Genomic DNA, 6,000 nt, shown 5'->3' with positions numbered 1-6,000 from the left:
TTCCGGTAACCCTCCGGCTCTCCGGTTTTCTCCGAAATCATCCGGAACACTTCCGGTGTCCGAATATAGCCGTCCAATATATCAATATTTATGTCTCGACCATTTCGAGACTCCTCGTCATGTCCGTGATCACATCCGGGACTCCGAACAACCTTCGGTACATCAAAATGTATAAACTCATAATATAACTGTCATCGAAACCTTAAGCGTGCGGACCCTACGGGTTCGGGAACAATGTAGACATGACCGAGACATGTCTGCGGTCAATAACCAATAGCGGGACCTGGATGCCCATATTGGCTCCTACATATTCTACGAAGATCTTTATCGGTCAGACCGCATAACAACATACGTTGTTCCCTTTGTCATCGGTATGTTACTTGTCCGAGATTCGATCGTCGGTATCCAATACCTAGTTCAATCTCGTTACCGGAAAGTCTCTTTACTCGTTCGGTAATACATCATCTCGTAACTAACTCTTTAGTTGCATTGCTTGCAAGGCTTAAGTGATGTGCATTACCGAGAGGGCCTAGAGATACCTCTCCGACGATCGGAGTGACAAATCCTAATCTCGAAATACGTCAACCCAACATGTACCTTTGGAGACACCTGTAGAGTACCTTTATAATCACCCAATTACGTTGTGACGTTTGGTAGCACACAAAGTGTTCCTCCGGCACACGGGAGTTACATAATCTCATAGTCATAGGAACATGTATAAGTCATGAAGAAAGCAATAGCAACATACTAAACGATCGGGTGCTAAGCTAATGGAATGGGTCATGTCAATCAGATCATTCAACTAATGATGTGATCCCGTTAATCAAATAACAACTCTTTGTCAATGGTTAGGAAACATAACCATCTTTCATTAACGAGCTAGTCAAGTAGAGGCATACTAGTGACACTCTGTTTGTCTATGTATTCACACATGTATTATGTTTCCGGTTAATACAATTCTAGCATGAATAATAAACTTTTATCATGATATAAAGAAATAAATAATAACTTTATTATTGCCTCTAGGGCATATTTCCTTCAAAACGGAGGGAGTATGTCATTGATCGATCTTACGCAGATGTATTCACAGTGCATACACGAGGCAAGATTTAATTCTTAAGACACTGATTTGCATGTACGTGGAGGAGAATTGACCAACCCAAGAAACCTAGGCGAATATGGTGGCGGCCGGGACAACATGCATGTGGGCGCTACCGCCATGGGTTCGTAAGGGCATCTCCAGCCGCGCCCCCAACAGGGCCCCCCAGGCCACTTTTTCGGCGCCGGTGCCGAAAAAACGGCCAAGTCGTGCCCCCAGGACGCCGAAAATCGCTGGTTCGGACCTTTTTTCCGCCCGGCGGTCACAGGCCGAACCCGGCGCGCTGGGAGCAGTTGGGGGATCCGGCGCTAGGGAAAAGCACGCCTGGCCCACACCGACAGGGGAAAAGTCAAGGTTTTTTTCCCCCGACTCGCCTCGCACCCCCCGCGCCCTCGGCCACCACTAGCTATATCCCGGTGACGGCCGCCGCCCTACTCCGCTAGATAGCCATTCCCCGCCGGAAAATAGCAGCGCCTTCGCCGCGGCAGCCCCTCCCACAACAACTGGGCGTTTTCGGCCGCCGTTTCCGGCCGCGGAGGCGCGGTTTAACGGCGGGTACACGCCCACCGAGCGCAAGGTGTTCGGCGTTTTGCCTGCCTCGGCGATGGACTCGGATGAGGAGGAAGAGCTCGCCGCACTGCTGGAGGAGGAAGCCGCGGCAGACGTCCAGGAAGAAGAGCATCTCATGGTGCTCGCCGCCCTCGCCCAGCTGCTGGCGAGCAATGAAAAGCCGCGGCGAGGTGGCTCGGCGCCGGGGCGGATGAAAGCAAAGAACCAGCATCGTCTCCATGGCTACTGCATTCTCTACTCCGACTACTTCGCCGATGCTCCACTTCATGGCGAGAGAACATTTCGGCGCCGTTATCGGATGAGCCGAAAGCTCTTCCTCAGGATTGTGAATTCCATCCGGGAGTTCGACAACTACTTCAAGTGCAAGATGGATTGCACTAGCGCTCTTGGATTCACCTCCATCCAGAAGTGCACGACAGCGATGAGGATGCTTGCATATGGAGCTCCCAGTGATTCGCTCGACGACTATGGGCGCATGACCGAGTCCACCAGCATAGAGTGTTTCTACAAGTTCTGTCGGGCAGTGGTGGCAGTGTTTGGGCCACGATACTTGAGAACACCCAATGCAGAAGACACTGCTCGGATCCTAGCCCAGAATGCAGCAAGAGGATTTTCTGGGATGCTTGGAAGCATCGACTGCATGCATTGGAAATGGAAGAATTGCCCATTTGGTTGGCAGGGGATGTACAAAGGCGCCAAAGGCGGTTGCAGTGTGGTGCTTGAGGCGGTAGCCACACAGGACCTCTGGATTTGGCACTCCTTCTTTGGTATGCCAGGAACTCACAATGACATCAATGTGCTGCAGTGCTCTCTTGTTTTTGCCAAGCTCGTTGAGGGTCATTCTCCTCCGGTGAACTTCGAGATCAATGGGCACCAATACAACAAGGGGTAATACCTAGCAGATGGCATCTATCCGAGATGGTCCACATTTGTGAAGACGATCTCAAACCCTGTGCCAGGAGGCAAGAACGCCTGGTTTGCGAAAGTTCAGGAGGCTTGCCGGAAGGATGTCGAGCGGGCATTTGGTGTGCTCCAATCTTGATTCGCTGTTGTTCGGTACCCCGCTCAGACCTGGTCGAAAGATCAAATGTGGGAGATCATGACTTGCTGTGTCATCTTGCACAACATGATCATCGAGAGCGAGCAAGAAGACCCAGTGTTTGACACTGAACCATACTACAGGCAGGGTCCTCTAGCCGAAGTTGATCACCATCTACCGGCAACTTGGACTGCCTATCTCAGTATGCGTTAGGAGATCCGAGACCCACAGGTGCATCATCAACTGCAGAAAGATCTGATTGAGCACCTATGGAGGCTCAAGGGGGACGCCGTGTGATGAAATAAGAGTTTTTATTTGTTGAACTATATAATTTGTATTGAACTATTTGTTGTTGTACTATTTTGTTGAAGTATTTGATTTTTCTATGATGAAATATGTGATAAGAAATAATTGTGTTGATAATTGAACGCCGAGACACGGCGAAACCACGCCGAATATGGGCCTATTCTCGCCCATATGGGCCCTTTCTTCGCCGAAATTGGGATGCAAAGTGGGCCAATTTCAGCGCCTGGGGGCGAGCTGGGGGCGAAGACTGGGCGCAAACCGCCCCCAGCGCCGATTGTATCGCCGGCTCGCCCCCAGGGGATGATTTTTTGCCCCTCCTGGGGGGCCAACGGCTGGAGATGCCCTAAGGAGCCGGATCGGCTTCGGCGTGCCTCGCTATGGCGCGGGGAGGATGTGTGCCATGGTGGGCACTGCAAGGTTGCGTGGAGCCGCGTCTGCCGCCTGCGTGACCTTGGCGGGCTCGGCATCGTCGACCTGGAGCATTTCAGTGTCGCGCTTCGCCTTCACTGGCTCTGGGCGGAAAGGACATTGGTTGTTCCCTGGCATGGATTACCGGTCCCGGTGACACTTGCGGAGCGGCACATGTTCGCATCAGCCTGCGTGGTCACCATTGGGGATGGCAGCCGAGTCAGTTTCTGGTATGATAGCTGGCTGCCCGAGGGGGGCACCGCTCGTGATCGCCCCTGATCTTTTCACGGCTTCAAGACGCAAGGCGCGCTCCGTGTGTCAAGCACTATTAGGGGACAGATGGATCCAAGACCTCCGTGGCCGGGTGACCACCGGCCTGTTGCCTTCCTTCGTCAGGCTATGTGTGTGCGTCATTTCCTGGCAGCCGCTCACCCCTGGCACCATGGATTCCTTCCGCTGGAGATTAACGGACAATGGCATCTATACGACGGCTTCCGCGTACAAGATTTTCTTCATCGGATCCACCATCTTCCCATTGCGGCTGGAGATTTGGAAAGCATGGGCCCCGCCCAAATGCCGCACTTTTGCCTGGCTGCTCACCCAGCGGCGGATCCTCACAGCTGATCGCCTGCTTGCCCGGCAATGGTCTAACTCTTATTTCTGCCCGTTATATATGCGGAACCTCGAGACAGCGGTGCACCTCATGAAGGAATGCCCGTGGCTGCGGCAGTTATGGGCAATGGTGGCGCACCGCTTCGCAATCCCGGAGCTAAGCCCGGCTTCATGGACGTTGGGTACGCCATGGACAGACTGGATCAGCAGCATGAGCCAGGCGCCTTCCACTCGGAAGTTGGCGAAGTCGGTTGTTCTCCTGGTTTTCTGGTGGATTTGGAAGGAGCGTAACGCATGCATCTTTGACGGCGGCACGGAACGCTCGCCGCGGCAAGTTTTGCATCTCCTGCTATCAGAGGCAAGCGACTGGGCGCTGGCAGGAGGCCGGCACCTAACTTTGGAAGAGTAGCCCAGGCCGACCCCTTTTTTCTTTTCTTTTCTTTTCTTTCTTGTTCTGCAAGCTAATGCGTTAGCCTGCACCCTGTACTCGGCGTTCTCTCGCCTCCCGTTCTAATCAATGAAATACGCAGCTCTCCTGCGTTTATTTCAAAAAATACCCAAGCATCTATTCCAGACAAAGTTTTTGCCATGAGATTCAGCCACGTGGGTGAAAAAGACCCATGGTGAATTGTGGATGTGCCACATGCTATTATTTTGGTATGGGGCGGGGTAGAATTGCTTGGTGGATTCACTTATTTGATTCAAATTTTCTGAACATGGTTGTTGATTCTGTGCGTGTGTTTAGCAAATTCTGTTACGTGTGGGCCACCCTACCATGTTGACCAGGCCGCGTATATTTTCTTCGGTGGGTGCCGCTTAGGGCATGTACAATGGTCGATAAGGTAGTCTTATCTTAGATCTTGCATGTAATTTAGAGATGACAAAAAAATATGTCTACAACGAGTCATCTCTTAGCCTTATCTTCAATAACTAGTTATTCCTAAAAACATGGTGAGACATATTGTGCTAAGAGATCATCTCTTGCCTTCTCTTAATTAAGAGAAGACAAGCCTTTTCTTATGATTTCTCTCTCCTCCATCTCATCGTTTATCCTACGTGGCATTGCTAAGATAGAACCATTGTACATGCCCTTAGATCGTGAAACCTAGAAGCGCTGTTGCTCCTGATCGGTGCCGCTTTAGCCGTGTAATCTACGAGCTAGATCTTTTACAGGTCAAACCGACTCTTTGTCGGGCGGTGGATTCGTGCATGCAGCTGGGTAGGGCGTGGCACGATAGGTGTGCATGCATGCAACGGTGTGCATTGGTATATGCATGATGTGACCACGTACTATTCTCTCTATTTCTCCAGAAGAATGTAGCCAAATCATGTGCCGCCGATTCGCCGCTTTATGCGCCCATAAAAGCCTCCCGACGTGATCCCCTAAATCCCGCACTCCCGACCTCCCAATCCAATCACCACCACCATCTTCCCTCCCCTACTTCCTCTTATCGTGTGCAGCCTCACGTGGCCACCGCCGCAAATCCATACGCCGTGCTGTACACACCCATGACCACCCCCGTCAGGTGTCGGCCGCGAGTTCTTCTGCTTTTGGGCAGGGCGGTGGAGACTACGGTGGAGGCATGGGCAACGGCAGTAGGGGTAGAGGCTGCGGTGCCGGTGGAAGAGGAGGTGGCAACGGAGTGACGGGCTGGACTTGCTCTCCGTTTCCTGTTTCCATGGCGGGCCGTACTCTGCGTGGTGCTCGGTACCCTGGCCGGCCGCTGCCATTTTGTTCTTCAGTTTGTGGAAACTCACCGTCTCCTGGTGATGGCCGTCATATACGGGTGCTCTGTGATTGGTTCGTCATCTGCCGATTCCGCTTCTTCTGGTACGAGCGATCTGTCTTTCCTTGATTTCAGTTCTGGTTGATATGATTTTATATTTTTTGCAGTTCTCTATTTATGTTTGTTTGTTCTTGCTATTTGCAGGTCTTCTGGTCTCTTGCCTGATTTGGATCCTGGGT

This window comes from Triticum dicoccoides, chromosome 7A (assembly GCF_002162155.2).
Source record: "Triticum dicoccoides isolate Atlit2015 ecotype Zavitan chromosome 7A, WEW_v2.0, whole genome shotgun sequence".
Lineage (NCBI taxonomy): Eukaryota > Viridiplantae > Streptophyta > Magnoliopsida > Poales > Poaceae > Triticum > Triticum dicoccoides.
Note: the sequence above shows the minus strand (reverse complement) of the source record.